Genomic DNA, 24,201 nt, shown 5'->3' on the forward strand with positions numbered 1-24,201 from the left:
TCAAACCACATCACCCTCCTTTTCTCACAGATGGGATTAACTTTCTACCTATATGTTGTTAATTACTCTCTTGTTTCTCTTTGTAGTTTTTGCTTGTATGCTTAATTTTTCCCTTTTTTGTGGGCTCCCTATGAATGGATCATATTTTTTAGATTTGTCTACAACTTGGCTTTTCCCCCAACATTATATATATATTCATCCCAACATATGTGTCTGTACTTTGTTATTTTCCATTATAGCATAGAAATCCATTCTATAAAAATATTTCAATCCAAAGACCATTCCATCATTGATAAATATTGAGATTTTGTGTTTTTTTTTTTTTTTTAATTACAAACCCTGTCATTTTGAACATCTTGTTGCCTTATATATATGTGAACAAATTAATCTGGGGTTTGTACCTAGGAGCTGAAATTCTGTGAATGTTCTAAAACATGTTCACTTTTATAGTGACATACTTCATGTTATATTTTCAACATTTGAATTGCTTCACAACAGTAGACTCATCCAAAAAATTCTCATTTAAAATGGAGAAATACTGTTGCCTAAAGTAAACAAACAAAAATGATACTTATATTAAATATATATTTAAATATAGAAAACTGACAAGGAAGCCAGGGAAAAATGAAATTCAAGTAGCATCATTCCTGGCCCAAAATAAATGAAAATACTAATTTTACTGTATTTTTAAAAATTTGGAATGCACTGATAAAAAATATATTAGGAACCACTAAAAGAAACTATAATTAATGTATAACGAACTAAATATAAAAAAGAAAACTGCAATATTGAAAAATGTTGAGTTGTAGTCTTTCACATCTTCAGTGTAGACTTATATCAGATGTGACACTTTGGTGTCACCATTTTTGCTTGCTCAATACAAGGAAAATAAAACAAATGGTGGATATACATATTTAGAAGGCAATGTAATATTGTCAAACACTAAAGTTTTGCTTCACAAGTAAGCAACATTGGTGTGAAAAGTGATGAATGAACACTTAATAACTACAAAATCACTTTCATGAAGTAACATGTTTTCTTACATATTACTACACAAAAATATAGTAAATTGTACTGAAATCATCTAAGAATTTAAATTTGTTAAATTTAGCACTTTAATTTTATTTCTATAAACCAAGACTTTTATATTCCTCTGCAAATGAATCCCATAATGAAGGGGGAGCACTTTCAAGAAATGTACTTATGCTTTTCCAGATAAGTGTGAGTGTTGATATTTGGTGCTATATGTATCACAGATTTAAGCTGTTGAATCCTTCAAATATGTTAAAATTTTCTTCCCAAGCTCTTTATTTTTCTGAGCTATGTTAGAAGCAAATGTTATGTTTTGTTAACAAGCAAATTTGCATCTGTAATCTATTTCTAAAATGTGTAAGCTGTGTGTTTACCTTTAGAAAGTCAGTATATCTGATGCTTGCTTGGAATCCTCTCTGCCTCGGAAACTCCAAAAAAATAAGTAGCCCATATCGCTTTGTTGCAATAGTAGTTGCTTTCAGAAAAGCCTGATTTCTTTCATTCTATTAGTGAATGCCTCATGGTGGGTCTTGCACAGAGGAAAGGCAAAACCATATTATAATAATGAAAAATCATCTCTGTTTCTAGATTGGAAGTATCCAATGTAATCATAATTTCATTAAGTATAACTGGACATTCTCCTTGAAAAATGATACCATATCAAAGTCCCCATTTCTTGGAGATTTGATATTCCAGTAGCTGCATTAACTAAATTAGCTTGCATGAACAGGAGGTTATGCTTTTTGAACTATGGATAGCTCTTATTTTGATATTTTATCAACTCCATGTATATACCTTGGGCTATGGAGTAGCCAGTGACAGCATGGTTAAATATAACTTGCCAAGTCATTGCTTCTATTTGGTTGTTTAGTGACTAATCCTTCTATGGATGTTCTACGGGTGTTCACTGGTTGAGTTAAGATGCAATACAAAGATCTTCATAACTTGTTCTCACTCACCTAGGTCCTCCCACATGTTACTTCCACAGATATAAACACCTAACATTCCAAAAATGTCCATTCAAGTTCTTCACCAACCATGTAATATATTTTTCACTATCCACAGGTCTATTTATTCTTCCCTTGGACCACTTGTATTTCTACACAAAGTAGATAATGAGGTGTGCTGCCTGAATCTCTGGTCTTTGGGAGGATTTTCCCAGATATCATAGTATGAATCAGGGATGCAGGGGGGTTATTGCAGAGTTCTCTTAATAACTACTGTCAGGGGGTTAGGGAAGTTGAATCGGAAGAACAGAAAAGTTGAACTAAGGTGCAGATACAAAGAAGATCCAGATAATCCTAGGAAATAATTAAAATTGTGATGTGACTTCAGAATGTTCCCTATTGAGCAAATGGACCTGGAATTTTTAATTATAAATGGATTTCTAAAAAGATGTAGACTTCCCCCATGAGGGAGCAAAATGTGAGGGGGGCAGCTCCCTTGTGGAGACTGCATTTCCCTGTGAGCTGTCAGAACTAAACGCTCCCAGTGCCTGAGAAGAGTGTCTATTCAGGAGGAAGGGTATGAGAATCACAACACAGCATCCACGGTTAGAAGGAACATTTCTGTAACTAGGGATAATGTGAAAGGACACCATGTAAATGGAAATAGGTCTGAAGACTGCTGACTTTTTGAAATATTCTTTCTGTAATTAAATGAAGGAATGAATGTAAAGGCACTTTGGATATTACAAGCATCACACCAATATAATATAATGGTATTATGAAAATAACACCTTCAGGGCAACATCTATCTTTATTTAACTGATGTACTATTAAAAAGAAGTCTCTGTCAGCAAGCATGTGAGTCAGTTAAATAATTTAAGGCTTTGTTATAGTGACATAAAAATGTGAGAAAGAGGAAGTGCCTTCTTTGTTTGAAATCTGTCAACCCTCCTTTTATTTTATTTTAATTTATTTATGAGAGACACAGGCAGAGAGGCAGAGACATAGGCAGAGGGAGAAGCAGGCTCTGTAAGAGGAACCCAATGAGGAACTTGATCGCAGGACCCCAGGATTACACCCTGAGCTGTGGCAGACGCTCAACCACTGAGCCACCCAGGTGTCCCTATCAACCCCTCTTTTCAGATTTTTAATAAACTAGATATAAACACACTTGTCAGGTTCACCACAAAGTTTTTCAGTGATTCAGAAAGACTTCTCACATTTTTAAGACATCTTATATCAGTAAGATGCATTATTACGATTAATGAGCTGATCTAGGTGTATTAACTAAGTTCCCCATTTTATTCAGATTTCCTTAGTTATTACTAATTCCATTTTGCTGCTCTAGAATCCCATTCAGGATGCCACATTACAGAATCACCATGTTCTCTGAGTTCCTGTTCCCTGTGACAGTTTTTCAGCTTGTTTTTGATGACCTTGACAGCTTTGAAGAGTACTGTTCATTGACTTTGTAGAATAGCCCTCAACTGGGAATTTTCTGATGTTTTTCTCATGAGTAGTCCAGGGTTATAGTAGAAAGATGATAAAGGACAGATTATAAAGGAAAGTGCTATTTTCATGATATCATATCAAGGGTACATATCATCAACCTAAGTTATTATTGCTGATACTATCCTTGACCACCTGGCTGAACAACTGTTTTTCAGTTTCTCAGCTAGAAAAGTACTCATTCTTCCACTGCTTTCTGTGGTACTCTTGAAAAGAAAGTCACTGTGTGCAGCCCATGTGTAGGGAATGGAAGTTATGCTCCCCCTTCTCAAGGGCAGAATATTGGTTTTAATTATTTGAAATTCTCATTCACAGACATTTGCCCTTCCTCCCTCCCTCCCTCCTTCCCTCCCTTCCTTCCTTCCTTCCTTCCTTCCCCCCTTCCTTCCTTCCTTCCTTCCTTCCTTCCTTCCTTCCTTCCTTCCTTCCTTCCTTCCTTCCTTCCTTCCTCCCTCCCTCCCTTCCTCCTTCCCTTCTTATTCAGTCATTTATTAACATCTGTATGAAATCATCCATACTATTTTATTTATATCTTGGGCTATAATCCAATACTATAATCTTTATTTCTGCTTGAATTGTTACAGATTTCACCATAGAAGTCTTTATATTGGTTCCTGTGTCTCTTTGACATCATCTAAGTGTGTATGGGTTCTTTTTAAAGCATTTTATTATTTTTTGGCACTATAAGACACTCTAAACTTATCTTGTATATTTCCTGCCTCACTCTTAGAATCAGGCATTTTTTTTTTCCAAGAAGCCTGGCTTCTTTTATTAGAGAATGATATTAGAATTCAAGGTCTCATTTCTAAGTATACTCATTTGCCATTAGGGTGTTGTTGCTTTTATATTCTCTCAACTGAAGGAAGAAGAAACTCTATGTGTGAATATTAAACTATGCAATACACCTATAATATTTATTTATTTTTTTCACCTATAATATTTAAATGAGTAAATATATCTACTTCTACATGAGTTAATATGAATATATCTAACTACAGGCCATCACAGCATGGATTATTTCTGCCTCCTCTCCTATGTATCTGTAAACTTCCATTCCTACTGTGAAAAACCTAAAGAGCACTATCTGTCATTCATTTACTGAATCGTTCAATTCCACTTTACACATACAGCGGTATCAGAATTGTTAACCTATATCCTCATGACACAGCTTTAACAATTATAATATAATGCTTATGCTACAGTTCCTTTTTTACCTTTTGTCTCACAGACTCAACTCATTACCAAAGTTATTTAGGTCGGCATTTACTTCCTCTCCACTTTCAAACTGTACATACATTTGTAAGTTTCATGGTATTCTCCATTCCATCCCAAGACCTCCTAGTATCTTAGTTTTGTTTTGTTTTTTACAATTTGAATACAGGAGACAAACTTTGTGCTGTAAAATTCTATGAGCTTTGAAAATACACAGTGCCATGTATCCACCATTACAGTATCATACAGAATAGTTTTATCACCATGAACATTCCTCTGTGCTTCACCTAAACCCTCCCTCCTCACTTGAAACCATAGCAACTGCTGATTTTTATACTATCTTTATAGCTTTGTCTTTTCTGGGATTTATATAATTGGAATTATACATTATATAGCCTATTCACACTGATTTCTTTCACTTAGCAATATGCATTAAAGATTCATTCATATCCTTCTGTGGCTTGATACTTCATTTAACTGCTGAATAATAGCCCATTGTGTGGATGTACCACAATTTCTTTATCTTTTCACTGATTGAAGAACATCTTGGTTGCTTCCAGTTTGGGACTATTGTGAAAACTGTAAACATTCACATGCAGGTTTTTGTGTGGGGATTAGTTTTCAAATCAGTTAGGTAAATACTTAGAAGCACAATTGCTATATTGTAAGGTAAGACTATTTTCAAGAAAATACCAAAATGTCTCAGAGGGTAGCCTGCCATTATTCATTCCCACAAACACTGAATGAGAGTTCCTGTTGTTCGGCATTCTTATTAGTAATGGCTGTTGTTGTTTGTTGGTCAGTCTATGACTTGTGTAGTCATATTCCATTGTTGCTTTAATTAGCAATACCCTAATGATAAATGACCCGAACCATTTTTTCTTATGCATATTTGCCATCTGTATATATAATTGATGAGGGGTATGTTTAGATTTTTGCCTGTATTTTAATTGGATTGTGTATTAGTCTGTCAGGGAGATCATAACCATGTACCACAGACTGAGTAGCTTAAACAACAGAAATTTACTTCTTCATGATTCTGGAAGCTAGAAGTTCTGGGAGGGTTGGTTTCATTCTGAGGCTTCTCTCCTTGGCTTTTAGATGGCCATTTATTCTGTGTGTCTTCACATGATCTTCCCTCTGTGTATGACCGCCTCCTAATTTCCTCTTCTTATAACTACACCTTTCATATTGGATTGGATCACCTGAGTGATCTCATTTTAACTTAATTACTTTTAAGACCCTATATCCAGATACAGTCACAATTTGAGGCCTTGGGAGTTAGGACTTCAACACATGAAATTTAGGGGAGCACTATTTAGATCATATATTTCTCCTGTGTGAGGCTTGGTAGTTTGTTTGTTTTTTTATGTAATTGGTCCATTTCATCTAAATGATCATATTTATGGGCATGGAGTGGTTCATAGTTAGTACACATTTATGGGTATACTATGAGATCAATACTGGGGTCAAGGATCAGTATTGATGACTATTTATGATATTGGTAATTTTTGTTTTCTTTCTTTCCCACCTTTCCTCCTCCTCATTTTTCTTTCTCTTCCTCATTCTCTTCTTACTCGCTTCCCTCCTCCCCACCTCCTGCTACTCCTTTCCTTTCTCTCTCTTTGCTATACCTCTCACTTGTTTTGGTTTGCTGGTTTAGTATTTTAACCATTTTCATGTTCTTTTTATGAATTTAGCTTTTGATTTTATTTTTTCTTTTGTTTTCCTGTTTTAGATTTAATTAATTTCTGCTCTGATTTTTGTTATTTATTCTCCTTTGAATTTAAGTTGCTCTTCTCCTTCTGATTTTTTCCCCCACAAACTTTTAGAGATTTATTATTTATTTATTTATTTGAGAGAGAGAGAGAATGAAAGAAGGGGCAGAGGGAGAGAGTGAGATAATCCTCAAGCTGACTCTCTGCTGAGTGCAGAGTCCCATGTGGGGCTCTATCCCAGGGATAATGACCTAAGCTGAAATCAAGAGCCAGTACTTAATGACCTAAGCTGAAATCAAGAGCCAGTACTTAATCGACTGAGCCACCCTGGCACCTCATCTTTTTCTAATTTTTTTAACATGGAAAGTTGGTTTATTGATTTTCAGGTTTTTTTTCAATATATGAATTCAGTGCTATAAAGTTCTATCAAACAGTGCTTTTGCTGCATTTCACAAATTTGATTTTAGTTTTAATTTTAAATAATTTTAATTTTTTTAAGTGGGCTCCATGCTGAGAGTGGACTATGTGGGACTTGAACTCATAACCCTGAGAGGTGGACGTTTAACTGACTGAGCCACGTAGCTACCTCTAAATAAGTCTGATTTTTATTGAGACTTCTTTGTTCACCAATTTGTTATTTAGAAGTGTATTGCTTACTTTCTAAATCTTTGGAGATATTCCCTCTATTACTAAATTCTATCTTAACTCCATTGTGAACTAAGAAATGCTTTGTATGATTAAGCTTTATCTAATTTTGTTAAAATGTTGATGCAGAATTTGGTCTGTCACATGAACACTCCATTAGAACTTAAGAAGAATATGCATTCTTCTACTATTGGATGGAATAGTTTATAAATATCAAGCAAATAAAGTTGATTGATAGGACTATTGAGACCAACCATATCTTTATTGATTAACTGCCTGATTGGTCTATCAATTACTGAAAGAAAGGTATTGAAGTCTTCAACTACAATAGAGGATTTCTCTATTAGTCCTTCATATCTATCAGTTTTATCTCAAATAATTTGGTATTAACTTGTTATGTACATATACATTTAAAATTGTTATGCTTTCTTGGAGAATTGATGCCTTTATAATCACCTTCTTTTTTTGAAGTCTGATTTATTCGTAATTAATTCAGGTACTCTGGGATTTCTTTTGATTTGTGTTAGCATCATATATCTTTCTCAAATTCTTAACTTTAAATCTATTTGAGTTTATTTTATTAAATGTGGGCTTCTTGTAGCTAACACAGAGATGAGTCTTCTATTTTTTAATCCTCTGAAAAATAATGTCTTTTTATTGATTTATATTTGCTTAAGACAACAGAAATTTATTCTGTCACAGTTCTGGAGCCTAGAAGAATAAAATCAAGATTACATCAAGGTCATGATCCTTGTGAGACTCTGGAAGGAATCTTTTCTTACTTTTTCCTTCCAGTGTTGGCATTCAATCCTTGATGTTCCTTGACTTGCAGCTTCATCACTCCCATCTCTGCTTCTATTGTCACATGGTATTTTCCACTTCTCATAAAGATGCCAAATATACTGGATTAGGACCCACTTACCTTGCAAGTAATTTTCTAAACCATTCATATTTAAATGATTATTGATAGAGTTGAATTAATATCTATCAATTATTAAAATCCTTCAACTTGGTTCCTGTATAGCTCAATCAGTTAAGCGTCCAACTCTTGATTTTGACTCAGGTCATAATCTCAAGGTCATGGAATCAAGCCCCATGTTGTGTTGGACTCTCCACTCAGTGGGGAGTCTGAGATTCTCCATCTGCCCTCCTCCTGTTCATGCACATGTTCTCTCTCTGTTTAAAACAAATGAATAAATCTTTAAAAAAATCTCCATCTTGTCCCTTATTGGGGGGGCATTGCTGTTATTACTCATTTCACTTTTCCATATGCTATGATCACACAATGTATTAATACTTTTTAAAAATGTTATCTCTTTTCTTAATCAATAAGAAGAAAAATAAACAATTTTATCTTGCCTTCACTTATTCTTTTTCAGATACTCCTTCCTTTATGTAGATCTGAGTTAATGACCTATATCATTTTCCTTCTCCATAAAGAACTTCTTTGAATATTTCTTTTGGGGCAGGACTGCTGGAAATGAACTCCTAAGGTTTTGTTTCTCTGAGAAAGTTTTGTCTTTCTCCTTCATTTTTGAAGGACACTTTACTGGTTATAACTCTAGAATAGTGTTTTGGTGTTTTTGTTTTGTTTTGTTTTTTTTCTACCAAAATTAAAGTATTACACTCCACTGTCTTCTTGCTTGCATGGTTTCAGATGAAAAATATGCACTAATTCTGATTCTATTTTCTCCCTTAAGTAAGGTGTTTTTTCCTCTGTCTTCTTCCAAGATTTTCTTTTCATAGTTGATTTACTTCAGTTTGAATATAACGTGCCTATGTCTAGGGTTTTTTTGTTTTGTTTTACCTTGTTTTGTTTTTAGTGTTTATCCCGTTTAGAGTTCTCTGATTTTACTGGATTTCTGATTTAGTGTTTGTGGTAAATTTTGGAAAGTTCTGTTATTCTATTCTAACTTCAAGTATATTTTCTTCTTCATTTTTTCTTATTTTAATATTCCTATTAAATCTTTTAAAATTGTCCCACTATTCTTGAACGATTTGTTTCACTTTTTATTTTTTTCTCTTTGAATCTACATTTCAGAAGTTTTTGTTGACATATCTTCAAAGCCCTGATGATTCTTTCCTTGAGATTCCAAAAACAATCTTTATTTCTGTTAGAATGTTTTTTATTTTCAGCATTTACTTTTTATTCTCTACTAGAGTTTCCATCCCCCCTTTTACGTTACTTATCAGTTATTTCATCTTGATTACATTTTCCAATAGTCTTAACATATTAAATATATTTAAAATTTTCTGTTTGATAACCCCAACATCAGCCTCATATCTGAGTCTGGTCCTGCTGCTTTCTTGCTTGCTTTCTTTATTTGTTTATTTCTTTAGACTGTCTTTTTATTGCCTTTTAGCATGTCTTGCAAGTTTTTGTTGAAAGCCAAGTGTGTTGTATCAGGTAATAGGTAATGAAGTTAATAAACTTTTTTGTCATTATAAAATGTGATGGCTTTCAAGCTCTTTATATGTTGGAGCTGAAACCAGAAGTCTTAGGTACGGAGCACAGAGCAACGAACAAAATATAAAAGAATCCCTAACCTTCATGTATGCAGGGATAAATTAAACTACAGACATTTTCCCATGTCATCTAGTTTTAAGACACCTGTAAGAAATAGCAAAACCGAAACAAGAAAAAACATTCTATTTCTTGTCCATCAATAAAGTGAATTGGAATATATTTGTAACATGTCTAACTCAATTATTCTTTTTTTTTTTTTTTTTTCATTTTCAATTATTCTTGATAAGTAAACTTGCCTAGGTTTTCCTGTACGTGTGTGGAGATGTATCCTCTGACATTTATTTGTGGATTTCCAAATAACATCATTATATTGCCATCATATTACAATATGTTTGATGACAATTTAGTGCAGATAACTTTCTCTTCAATATGTGTCTTCTCTGTCCTCTGAAATTCTTGAATGTGATTATTTTACAGATATTATCTGAAGCAAAATATTGCAATCTTAGTAGCATGAAATAAAGAGAAAATCAAAATGAATGAAAGTTCAAAGAAGAAGAAAAATATATTTTGTAGGTGGAGTGGTATGGAAAGTCTTTGCGAATTTGTCTACCAAAATGTTCTAGATAATAGTGGTTTTACTTCTGAATATGAAATTTGAGGGGATTTTGATTTTATTCATTCATCCCTCAACTCTGTACTGACCATCAGCTCTATAGCAGCCCCTTTATTAGCACTTCATATGAAGAGGTTTTTGTAAAAATGTATCAAGCTAACCACTTTCTGATGTCACAGGATTAAGCTGTCCATTGGCTTTTCCTATCCCGTGGTTCACTATAAAATAATGCACAGACTTCACTTATTAATAATGCATAAAACCACATTTTATCCATGTGATATGATTTCAAATAGTATATGACACACTTGTATCTACATTAATTTCTTGTAAATCATGTAATATAAAATGACAGGACGTGAAACTATTTTCTATACTTTGAAACTGAACTTACGTACTAAGTATATGACTTCATTGAGCACATCACTTAACCTTTTAAAGCCTTTGTTATTCATCATTGAAATGGGAAGAAAGATGCCCTCTTCACAAGGTTTCATCAAGCAATCAACATAAACAATACATTTATGACTATTTGGTTACCAATAAAGCTTATAACAGGTGCAATATGCTACATTTATTAATAAACATTTATTGAGTACTTTGTAGGTGAAATGTACCATTTCATTAGCTTTGAGAAATTGTGTAAATAAAATAGACATGTTTCATAACCTTGTGATTATGTCTATAGGGAAGATAAAGCATATGCATAAATAACTAGTTTAAGGAAATAAGAAATAATATTTATTTATTTATTTATTTGACCATAAAATAAATCAGGTCCTATCTTAGAAGGAAATGTATACAGAACCTTATTTAATCTGCTCAAAAATACTGTGAAGGAAGAGTTTTTAATTTAATTTTTAAGGAGAAAAAGCAGATGCCTTGAGAAAAGTGTTTTAGCTTCTGAGGAAAAAAATATATCTAAAATCAAAACACACTTTAATGTGCTTCTCCAATTTCAATTTGACATTGAAAAGTATTCCTTATTAGATGATCACCATCAGGTGAACTTTCAATTTATTTTCTAGAGAACAGTTGGAGGAAAGATATGTCTGAAAAGCAAAATATTTCCAAAGGTCATGAAAGAGAGAATGCTAACAAAAGGTGACAAGACATTCTCCTAGGGAGTACCTTACATGATAATTTAATTTCTTAAAACACTCAGATAAAAATGAATTCTTTTACCCTGGATTTTGCCTGTAAAGACTAGTAGGGCTAACCTCTTCCAGTAGGCAGCCAAGCAAAGGAAGGTATTTAACACCTTAGCACTTAGAGTTTTGCCCTATGTTTTGGTGCTTTATTTTCCTATTAATTTACCAAAACTTTTAAATCTAACTACCTAAGCACTGTAGTTCATCTGCAGTCAGTAATTAAATAATCCTTTTTTTTTTTTTGAAAATTTGAATCTTTGGCTGGAATTGGAGGTCATTTTAAATATAAATAAATGCATGAATAAGTAATAGGCTGAAACGAAAGAACATGAACCACAGACAAAAGACAATAAACTATAAAATCACTCATTTCTATTATGCTCAAGTACAGGATTCTTAAAAAAATGATCATTGTAATTAAGAGGGGAACATTTTCCATTAGAGATCTTTGTGCTATCTACATGACATAATAATATTAATGTAGGTTAATTATGCAAGGCATATCTTGAAAATTTATTGGTTTTTATTCTCTTCTATAATCTGAAATGCCTTGACAAAGAGATCATGCCATATTTTTTCATTACATCTGATTTTTCTACCTTTCCCTAGGTGTAGTTATAACTATCTCTTTGACCTAGAGCAAGTAACCTCCTATGTAGACATCTTGAATTCACAAAGTTCAAAGTCTGAACAATATACCAGAATCAGAGAGCACTTCAAGGGCTGAGGAAGTCTGAACACAGATTTGCCATCATCTTCCTGACCCTTTAATTCAACTAGTATATGTGCTTAAAGCACAGGAATAGAGTGGGGTTATAAGGGGGGGGGGGAATCCATCAGTTTAGTAAAGTAGGTTCTTTTCCCTTTATATATAGATTTTTGGATTCTGCCTTGTTTCTTTAACCCATATAAGAATACAACATTAATGATCTCTGAAGGATTCATGTACAAACAATTTATTTTTTTAGGGAAAAGATAATGCCCATAATTCTGTATCCATTACGATGAAATAAGAGATTTAAAGAAAGAATAATAATGGATCCACTTTGACAAACATTTGGCTACCAAAATTGAAGGATAGAGTCAGGAAAATGTAGCATAATGATGAGGAAAAACATTAGGTACCATTTTCCAAAAATTTGATTTGTAGTACAAAAGATGATGGCACAAGCCATTGTATTTTGTAGATAACATGTATAGCTGGGAACTATTTTGTTTTTGTTTTTGTGTTTCAGTTGTTCAAATTGTCTTTTAACTGTCATGTTTATAACACTTATATTTAATTCAATTAAAATATGGTTGATTTTACCATCTTGCTATTTATTTTTGGTAAAGACTCAGGAGGAGTCTTCTGTGAGTTTTTCATAGCTTTTTGCTGCCTGGCTGCTTATTTCCAGAATTGTGCCTTGCCACTGTCTGTAGTGTCAGCCTCCCTGAACTCAAAAATATATATATATATATATTTTTTTTTTTTTTCCTATCTAGCAAAGCTGCTGAACTCAACTTGGGTTTCCATTTTGAGCCAGTATTCTGGAAAAATGCCTCCAAGTAAAAATATATGGCAATTGTAGATTGTGATATCATACATATCATGCATATCCCTTTCTCAGGACCTGCAGTTCTGTGAAACCTGTTGTCTAATGTCTAAAAATATTCATTTTCTATATGCTCTCCAGTTTTCTAGTTATCTTTATCTCTCTTCATTTTTAATGGAAGAAATCTATGACTCAAAGTGTAAATCCTTAAACCATTCTGTTTCAGTATCACATGATGCTCCAAAACTTCAGAACATGAGGAAAATCAGAAATCAGAAACCTATGCCATAAACAAATTAAATATGATAGAATTTATTCTCCCTAACTCAACTCACATATGAGAACACATATCTAAAATCAAGGAAGTAATGTAAAACCTAACTAAGTCAAGATTATGTTGGTGGTTGAGGAGAAAATTGGCATCATCACTGTTAGATGACAGAAGAAGGAGTGAACACTCTTATTTTCCTTGGCAATGTTGAAATTTGTCAATGTATTAACTTTTTTCTTAAAAAGGAAAATATTTTATATAATTATTTGAGAGAGAGAGAGAACATGAGCAGGGGGGACAGTGACAGGAGAGAGAGAATAGACTCCCCGTTGAGCAGGAAGCCCAAAGCAGCTTGATCCCAGGATCCTGAGACATGACCTGAGCCAAAGGCAGATGCTTAATTGACTGAGCTACCCAGGTGCCCCTGTACTAACCTTTTGTGTGTGAAGTTCTGACTCTTTTTGAGCATTTGTTGGCTGCTGAAGCCAATCCTTGAGTTCTACCTATTTTTTAGTAGACCTGGGAGACAATGCTGGTCTTAAGGCAATCAATTTAATTTTATTATCTTTAAAACATAATAACTGCCTTAAAAGAATATTTATAGCAGGTTCCATTTCCCTTTGAGGAAAAATACTTTTAACAAACTTACATAGACAACAACTATACATTTTGAAATAAAATATAAAAAGAAAGAAAAAGAAGAAAGGAAAGAAGAAAGGAAAGGAAAGGAAAGGAAAGGAAAGGAAAGGAAAGGAAAGAAGGAACTACCTGATTAGGGAGAATTTGAAGGATTTTTAAAACTTTGCAGAACAGACTGGTACAGAGAATTTCACATTTTGTGGCTTTGCCTTCATGCCTGAATACCTTATGGTGCTGCAGTTCAGCTACAACATTTAGCAAAACTCCACTGACTGTTGGCCACAGGTAGTGGTGAAAGAAACTTCAGCAACAAGTGGATCTGGAATGTGAGGGGAGCTATACTTGAAAGAAGACAGTAATAAAAAAATCTCAAATTCTGTGTATTAGAAATGTCTTTTTTTCTGGATGACCACTGAGCCACATATAAGCATGATAAGCAGTAGTCTGCATTGAGATCTGAGTTGTCACTCACCACAGGCAAGACAGGGCATACATTTTGTCAAAAAGTGAATTAATTGTCCACTAAAATAAATATATCATCTTCAGAGGAATATAAAAACTCAGTTCCAGTTCCCACGACATAATATTCACAATGTCCAGAATGCAATCCTAGTCTCAGCAATCAGACTGCAAAAGAAATAAAAGGCATCCAAATCAGCAAGGAAGAAGTCAAACTTCTACTATTCTCAGAAAACATGATACTCTATGGAGACAACCCAAAAGACTCCACCAAAAAAAAAAAAAAAAAAAAAAAAAAAGAAAAGAAAAGAAAAATGCTAGAACTGATACACGAATTCAGTAAAGTCACAAGATACAAAATCAATGTACAGAAATTTGTTTCATTTCTATACACTAATAATGAAGCAGCAGAAAGAGAAATCAAGGAATCAATTCCATTTCCAATCGCATCAAAAACAGTAAGATACCTAAGAATAAACCTAACAAGAGATAAAAGATCTGTACTCTAAAAACTGTAGAACACTCATGAAAGAAATTGAAGATGATGCAAAGAAATGGAGAAATATTCCATGCTCATGGATTAGAAGAGCAAATATTTTTTAACTGTCTATACTACCCAAAACACTCTACACATTTAATGCAATCCCTATCAAAATACGGCCAGCATTTTCCACATCTCTAGAATAAACAATCTTAGAATGTATATGGAACCCCAACCACCACCAAAAGCCCAAACAATCTTAAAAAAGCAAAGCAAAGCTGAGGCATCACAATTCTGGATTTCAAGTTATATTATGAAGCTATAGTGATCCAAATGGTATGTAACTGGCACAAAAGCAGACAAATCAATCAAAGAAATAGAATAGAAAACCCAAAATGGACCCACACCTACATGACCAACTAATCTTTGACAAAGCAGCAAAGAATGTGCAGTGGAAAAAGGGCAGTCTCTTCAACAAATGGTGTTGGGAAAACTGGACATCAATATGCAGAAGAATGGACTACTTTCTTACATGATATACAAAAATTAATTCAAAATGGATGAAAGACCTAAGTGTATGACCAGAAACCATTAAAATCCTAGAGGAGATCATAGGCAGTATCTTCTTTGACATCAGCCATAGCATCTTAGATATGTCTCCTGAGGCAAGGAAAATAAAAGCAAAAATAAACTATTGGGTCTTCATCAAGATAAAAAATAACCTGCACAGCGAAGGAAAATGATTAACAAAAATAAAAGAAAATCTACAGAATGGAAAAAGATATTTGCAAATGGAACATCTTATATTGGGTTATTAAACAAAATCTATAAAGAACTTATCAAACTCAACACTCAAAAAACAAATAATCTAGTTAAGAAATGGGCAGAAGACATGAACAGGTATTTTTCCAAAGAAGACATAGAGATGGCTAACAGACACATGAAAAGATGTTCAACATCACTCATCATCAGAGAAATGCAAATCAAAACTACAATGAGGTATCACCTCACAGTTGTTAGAGTGGCTAAAGTTAACAACTTAGGAAATAACAGATGTTGTTGAAGATAGGGAGAAAGGGGAATTCTCTCACACTATTAGTGGGAATGTAAACTGGTACAGCCACTCCAGAAAACAGTATGGAGGTTCATCAAAAGTTAAATATATAACTACCCTATAATCCAGCAAGTGCACTACAAGGTATTTACACAAAGAATACAAAAATACTGATTCCAAGGGACTTATGCACCCTGATGTTTGTAGCAGCATTATCAATAATAGCCAAATTATGGAAAAGAGCCCAACTATCCATCAAGTGATAAATGGATAAATATGTGATACACACACACACACACACACACACAATGGAATATTATTCAGCCATAGAAAGGAATGAAGTCTTGCCATTTGCAATGACATAGATGGAGTTAACATATTATGGTATGTGAAGTTAAGTCAGAGAAGGACAAATATCATATAATTTCACTCATATGTGGAATTTAAGAAACAAAACAGATGAACATATGAGGAAAAAAAAAAGAGAAGCAAACCAAGAAACAGACTCTTAATGATAGAGAACAAACTTATGGTTGCTGGTGGGGAGGTGGGCAGTGGGATGGGCTAAATGGGTGATGGGGATTAAGGAGAGCATGTGATGTGATGAGCACTGGGTGTTTGTTGTATATAAGTAATGAATCACTAAATTCTACATCGGAAACTAATATTATACAGTATGTCACCTAACTGGAATTTAAATAAAAACTTAAACTATAAAAACAAACAAATAAATAGCAAAAACAAAGCTACTCAAAATATCAAGAGGATCAAAATCATTAGGCATCATGGAAATTCAAGTTGAAATTACAATAAGATGTCAATATACATACATCAGAATTGCTAAAATTCATAAGACTAATTTTAAGTTGATAAATATTTGTAATCTAAAATTATATTGGTTAGTATATAAAATATTTCACTTTGGGAGACTATTTGGAAATTATTTATTTCTTAAAGCTACTCTCTATACAATGTTGTCTTTCCACACCTAAGCATTTAACCAAGAGAAATAACAGCATGTATCTATACACTAAAATTTGTATATATATATGTTCACAGGACTTTTATTTAAAATTAACCAAAAACTAGAACCTACCCATAAGTCTATCAACATATATGTAAATAGATCCACTTTGTTATATTCAGGTAATTTAATAGCTTTAAGCAATACAAAGGAATAAAATACTCGTACATGCACAATATAGATGATTTCATTTCTTTTGCTGAGTAAACTTAGTCAAACGCAAAACAATATGCAGAGTAGGACTTAAATTTTATAATTTTGTTAAAAATGCAAAATCAGTTGTGTTTGCCTGAGTCTAAAGACAGAGGTAAAAATCGGCTTACAAAGGGGCACAAAAATCTTTTGGGAATTGTAAAAATGTTCTGTACCTTAATTATGATGAAGACTTTATGGATATAAATTTATGTTAAAACTACTCAAAAGGGATGCCTTATATTGATATAATTTATTATATTTGATTTAATAAAACAAAATGTGAGGAATAAAACATTCATGTTAGGTTAAACTGCAATTTATTTCATTGTTTCAATCCAGAAACGCTTTATAGTAAAAATAGGTTCAGACCTTTGTAAAGGGACTTTTGATATCACAGTGACTTTAAGTTATTTTGTCTTTCCTGAGCCTCATATAATCTTTTCACATGAGAAAGGAAATTGTGTACCTATTCTGTTAAAAGCTTCTTCAAGGTTACATTATAATACTAGGAATAAAAATCAATCATATACCTTAAATCTAATCATGAATAAATGTCAGGCAAAGTAAAACTGAGATATGTCAGCAATTTAACTTAAATGGTACAGGCGAAAATGTTGTTTATGTTTTTCTTATATATACTTTTTTGTACATGTGAATTTTTTTTCAAAATTACAAAAAGAAATGTAAATCAAAATGTAAATAAAAAATCAGTCATATTAAGAATAAGAATCATGTAAAGTTTTAGTATAGGATGCCATTACAGTTTGAGATTTTTTATTTTTAAATGAATAAAGTTATATATTAACATTTCATTTGTCAGGACAAGAATAGATACTGAATATAAAACTAGATACAGATGCAATGAAATGCTGGGACACCTGCACCCCGATGTTTATAGCAGCAATGTCCACAATAGCCAAACTGTGGAAGGAGCCTCGGTGTCCATCGAAAGATGAATGGATAAAGAAGATGTGGGTTATGTATACAATGGAATATTACTCAGCCATTAGAAACGACAAATACCCACCATTTGTTTCGACGTGGATGGAAGTGGAGGGTATTATGCTGAGTGAAATAACTCAATCAGAGAAGGACAAAAATTATATGGTCTCATTCATTTGGGGAATATAAATAATAGTGAAAGGGAATAAAGGGGAAAGGAGAGAAAAAATAAGTGGGAAGTATCAGAAAGGGAGACAGAACATGAAGACTCCTAACTCTGGGAAACGAACTAGGGGTGGTGGAAGGGGAGGAGGGCGGGGGTTGGGGGTGAATGGGTGATGGTCATTGAGGGGGGCACTTGACGGGATGAACACTGGGTGTTATTCTGTATGTTGGCAAATTGAGCACCAATAAAAAATAAATTTATTATTAACAAAAAAAATAAAATAAAAAAAATAAAAAAAAAATAAAACTAGAGTAATTATTTAAAAATGTGGGGGTTAATCAATTTTGTGTGACATAGGTTTAAACAAATTATATTAAAATTTCCATTTTAACTATCAATTGTCTTTTTAATTATTTTTTAAAGATATATTTATTTGAGGGGTAAGGTCAGAAGAAGAGAGAGAATTGGCAAGCTGACTCTCTCCTGTTTGTGCAACCCACCTAGAGGCTTGATCCCAGGACCCAGAGATCATGACTTGAGCCAAAATCAAGATTTGCTTAACTGACTGAGCCACTCAAGCATCCCTCAATTGTATGTTATTTTATTTATTTATTTATTTGTTAAATATTAATTATTTATTTGAGAGAGAGTGCTCGTGGTAAAGGCAAAGGGAGAGAGTGAATATCAAGCAGACTCTACAGAGTGTGAAAGCCAACATGGTGCTCAGTCTCATGACATGAGCTGAAACCAAGTGTCAGATGCCCAACTGAATGTGCCACCCAGGCATCCTTAATTGTATTTGAAAGACATGATTTATAAAAGATGAAACATATTCTCTTTAAGTAGGTAAGTTTTATGAAATTTCCTTAGGGGTTTAAAAAATATTTACTTTTTTATTTCAATTGTATTTATTTCTCTTCTGTAATTTATGCAGGCTCATTTTTTTATAGAAGGATTACTGACTTTTATTTTATTTTGTTCCCATATGCTATAGAAGAAAACATTTCATAGTAAGTTGCTCTAATACACATTATAGGTATACTTGCTCTATCTTGTGAGTGCTCCTAAATCAAATACTGTATTAATTTTGTATATGATTTTCATTGGTCATCAAAATTTCAGACTTTTATCATGATTTTCCTTTATGTTTTGACTATTCTTTATACTTTAAAAAATCTATTGTATCTATTGTATATCGTGAAATATATTATGTATATACTCAGGTATATATATATGTGTATATACATAGAGAGAGAGAGAGAAAGAGAGAGAGAGGCACTATATGTTTCTAAATAAAACTCTAAATATAATTTTTATCACTGGGGGCACCTGGGTGCTCAGTAATTGAGCATCTGCCTTTGGCCCAAGTCATGATCCAATTCATGGGATTGAGTACTGCATCAGCTCCTCACATGGAGCCTGGTTCTCCCTCTGACTATGCCTCTGCCTCTATCATGAAGAAATAAATAAAATCTCAAAAAAAAAAAAAAAAGAAACCTTAATCACTGAACAGTAATGAAGTATGTCAAGTAGAAAGATCTATGTTAGGAATAGGGCCTCTGGCCTGGATTAGAACCTCTGGGACATGTGGTGTGAAGCAACAGGGAACAGACGGGACCAACATGCAAACTCAACCTTGGAAATTACTACTCAGGAGATATTGGCAAATAACCAATCTTTCATTTTTGTTGACCTGTCAAATATAGATAATATCAAATTTGAAACTTGTAAGTAATAAACAAATGTAAAATTCAGTTGATAAACTATAATTTTCATTATTCAGATTATTATAAATGGAGAAGAAAAGACTGGTCTCCTCACCCTTCAATTCTGTGGTGAATATAGTGTGTGTAATATATATATATATATATATATATATTACACATTGCTGCTATAACATTGGGGTGCAGGTGTCTTGGTCTTTCACTGCATCTGTATCTTTGGTGTAAACACCCAGTAGTGCAATTGCTGGGTCGTAGGGCAGGTCCATTTTTAACTCTTTGAGGAACCTCCACACAGTTTTCCAGAGTGGCTGCCCAGTTCACATTCCCACCAACAGTGTAAGAGTGTTCCCTTTTCTCCACATCCTCTCCAACATTTGTGGTTTCCTGCTTTGTTAATTTTCCCCATTCTCACTGGGGTGAGGTGGGATCTCATTGTGGTTTTGATTTGTATTTCCCTGATGGCAAGTGATGCAGAGCATTTTTTCATGTTCTTGTTGGCCATGTGTATGTTTTCTTTGGTGAAATTTCTGTTCATGTCTTCTGCCCATTTCATGATTGGATAGCTTGTTTCTTTGCTGTTGAGTTGAATAAGTTCTTTATAGATCTTGGAAACTAGCCCTTTATCTGATATGTCATTTGCAAATATCTTCTCCCATTCTATAGGTTGTCTTTTATTTTATTGACTGTTTCTTTTGCTGTGCAGAAGCTTTTTATCTTGAAGAAGTCCCAATAGTTCATTTTTGCTTTGGTTTCCCTTCCCTTCACAGATGTATCTTGCAAGAAGTTGCTGTGGCCAAGTTCAAAAAAGGTGTTGCCTGTGTTTTTCTTTAGGATTTTATGGATTCTTATCTCACATTTATATCTCTCATCCATTTTGAGTTTATATTTGTGTATGGTGAAAGAGAAAGTTCCAGTTTCATTCTGCATGTGACTGTCCAATTTTCTCAGCACCATATATTGAAGAGACTGTCCTTTTTCCAGTGGATAGTCTTTCCTGCTTTGTCGAATATTAGTTGACCACAGAGTTGAGGGCTCCTTTCTGGGTTCTCTATTCTATTCCATTGATCTATATGTCTGTTTTTGTGCCAGTACCACACTGTCTTGATGATCACGGCTTTGTAGTACAACTTGAAATCTGGCATTGTGATGCCCCCGGCTCTGGTTTTCTTTTTCAATATTTCTCTGGCTATTCAGGGTCTTTTCTAATTCCACACAAATCTTAAAATAATTTGTTCTAACTCTCTGAAGAAAGTCCATGGTATTTTGATAGGGATTGCATTGAATGTGTAAATTGCCCTGGGTATCATTGACATTTTCACAATATTAATTCTTCAATCCATGGGCATGGAATATTTTTCCATCTCTTTGTGCTTTCCTCAATTTCTTTCAGAAGTCTTCTGTGGTTTTTAGGGTATAGATCCTTTACCTCTTTGGTTAGGTTTATTCCTAGGTATCTTATACTTTTGGGTGAAACTGTAAATAAGATTGACTCCTTAATTTCTCTTTCTTCAGTATCATTGTTAGGGTATAGAAATGCCACTGATTTCTGGGCATTGATTTTGTATCCTGCCAGAATTGCTGTATGAGTTCTAGCAATCTTGGGGTGGAGTGTTTTGAGTTTTCTATGTACAGTATCATGTCATCTACAAAGAGGGAGTGTTTGTCTTTTTCTTTGCCAATTTGAATGCCTTTTATTTCTTTTTGTTGTCTGATTGTTGAGGCTAGGACTTCTAGGACTACATTGAAGAGCGGTGGAGAGAGTGGACATTCCTGTCACGTTCCTGATCTTAGGAGAAAGGCTTTCAGTGCTTCCCCATTGGGAATGATATTTGCTGTGGGCTTTCCATAGATGGCTTCTAAGATGCTGAGGAATGTTCCCTCTATCCCTACTTTCTGAAGAGTTTTGATCAGGAATGGATGCTGTATTTTGTCAAATGCTTTCTCTGCATCTATTGAGAGGATCATTCGGTTCTTGTTCTTTGTCTTGTTGATATGATCTATCACATTGATTGCTTTATGAGTGTTGAACCAGCCTTCCATCCCGGGAATAAATCCCACTTGGTCATGGTGAATAATCTTAATGTAGTGTTGGATCCTATTGGCTAGTATCTTGTGGATAATTTTTGCATCTGTGTTCATCAGGGATATTGGTCTATAAATCTCCTTTGTGGTGGGGTCTTTGTCTGGTTTTGGAATTAAGGTGATGCTGGCCTCATAGAATGAGTGTGGAAGTATTCCATTCCTTTCTATCTTTCAGAACAGCTTTAGTAGAATAGGTATGGTTTCTTCTTTAAATGTTTGATAGCATTCCCCTGGGAAGCCATCTGGCCCTGGACTTTTGTATCTTGGGCAGTTTTTGATGACTGCTTCAATTTCCTTCCTGGTTATTGGCCTGTTCAGGTTTTCTTTTTCTTCCAGTTTTGGTAGTTTGTTGCTTTCCATAAATGCATCCATTTCTTCTAGATTGCCTAATTTATTGCCATATAGCTGCTCATAACACGTTTTAAAAATCATTTGTATTTCCTTGATATTATTGTGATCTCTCTCTTTTCATTCATGATTTTATTAATTTGATTTTTTTTTCTTTTCTTTTTAATAAGGATGGCTAACGGTTTATCTATCTTTATTAATTCTTTCGAAGAACCAACTCCTGGTTTTTTGATCTGTTCTACAGGTCTCCTGGTCTCTATTTCATTGAGTTCTGCCCAAATCTTTATTAACTCTCTTCTGCTTGGTGTAGGTTTTATTTGCTGTTCTTTCTCTAGTTCTTGAGATATGAGGTTAGCTTATGTATTTGAGTTTTTTCCAATTTTTTGAGGGATGCTTGTATTGCAATGTATTTCCCTCTTAGGACTGCTTTTGCTGTATCCCTAAGATTTTTAATGGTTGTATCTTCATTTTCATTAGTTTCCATGAATCTTTTTAATTCTTCTCTAATTTCCTGGTTGACCCATTCATCTTTTAGCAGGATAGTCCTTAACCTCCACCTGTTTGAATTTCTTCCCAACTTATTCTTCTATTGAGTTCTAGTTTCAAAGCATTATGGTTTGAAAATATGCAGGGGACAATCTCAATCTTTTGATATAGGCTGAGACATGATTTGTGACCCAGTATGTGGTCTATTCTGGAGCAAGTTCCATGTGAACTTGAGAAGAATGTGTATTCAACTGTGTTCGGATGCAAAGTTCTGTATATATCTGTGAAAGTCATCTGGTCCAGTGTATCATTTAAAGCTCTTGTTTCTTTGGTGATGTTGTGCTTAGAATATCTTTCATTTGTAGAAAGTGTGTGTTGAAGTCTGATGCTATATTAATGTATTATTATCTAAGTATGTCTTTACTTTGGTTATGAATTGATTGGTGTACTTGGCAACTCCCACATTAGGGGCATAAATATTCATGATTGTTAGGTCTTCTTGTGGGATAGACCTTTTAAGTATGATATAGGGTCCCTCTTCATCTCTTACTATAGTCTTTGGGATAAATTTTTATTTATCTGATATGAGGATTGCTACCCCTGCTTTCTTTTGAGGACCATTTGAATGGTAAATGGTTCTCCAACCTTTCATTTTCAGCCTGGAAGTGTCCTTAGGTTTAAAATGAGTCTCTTGTAGACAGGAACTAGATGGGTCTTGCTTTTTTTATCCAGTGTGAAACCCTGCATCTTTTTAGCCCATTCATGTTCAGAGTTACTTTTGAAAGATATGAATTTAGTGTCATCGTAATACCTATTCAGTCCCTGTTTTTGTGGCTTATTTCTTTAGGCTTCCTCTTTCTTTTACAGGTTCCCACTTAACATTTGTTGCAGAGCTGGTTTGGTGGCCACATATTCTTTCAGTTTCTGCCTATCTTGGAAGCTCTTTATCTCTCCTTTTATTCTGAATGACAGTCTGGCTGAATATAGTATTCTTAGCTGCATGTTCTTCTCATTTAGGACCCTGAATATATCCTGCCAGCCCTTTCGGGCCTGCCAGGTCTCTGTGGAGAGGTATGCTGTTAATCTTTCTCCCCATATAAGTTAGGGATCTCTTGTTTCTTGCTGCTTTAAGGATTTTCTCTTTATCTTTGGAATTTGCAAGTTTCACTATTAAATGTTGAGGTGTTGAATGGTTTTTATTGTTTTTGGGGGGCGGAACCTCTCTATCTCTTGGATCTGAATGCCTATTTCCCTCCCCAAATTAGGGAGGTTCTCAACTATGATTTGTTCAAATATGCTTTCTGGCCCTCTGGTCCTCTTTACACTCCCTGGAACCCCATTTATGTGTAGATTTTTCTGTTAAGCTATCATTTATTTCCTTACCCTTTCCCCATGGTCTTTTAACTGTTTTTCTCTTTTTTCCTCAGCTTCCTTCCTTGGCATCAAACAGTCTTCTATGTCACTCACTCTTTCTTCTACCTCATTAACCCTTATCGTT

The sequence above is a fragment of the Canis lupus genome, chromosome 30 (assembly GCF_048164855.1).
Source record: "Canis lupus baileyi chromosome 30, mCanLup2.hap1, whole genome shotgun sequence".
Lineage (NCBI taxonomy): Eukaryota > Metazoa > Chordata > Mammalia > Carnivora > Canidae > Canis > Canis lupus.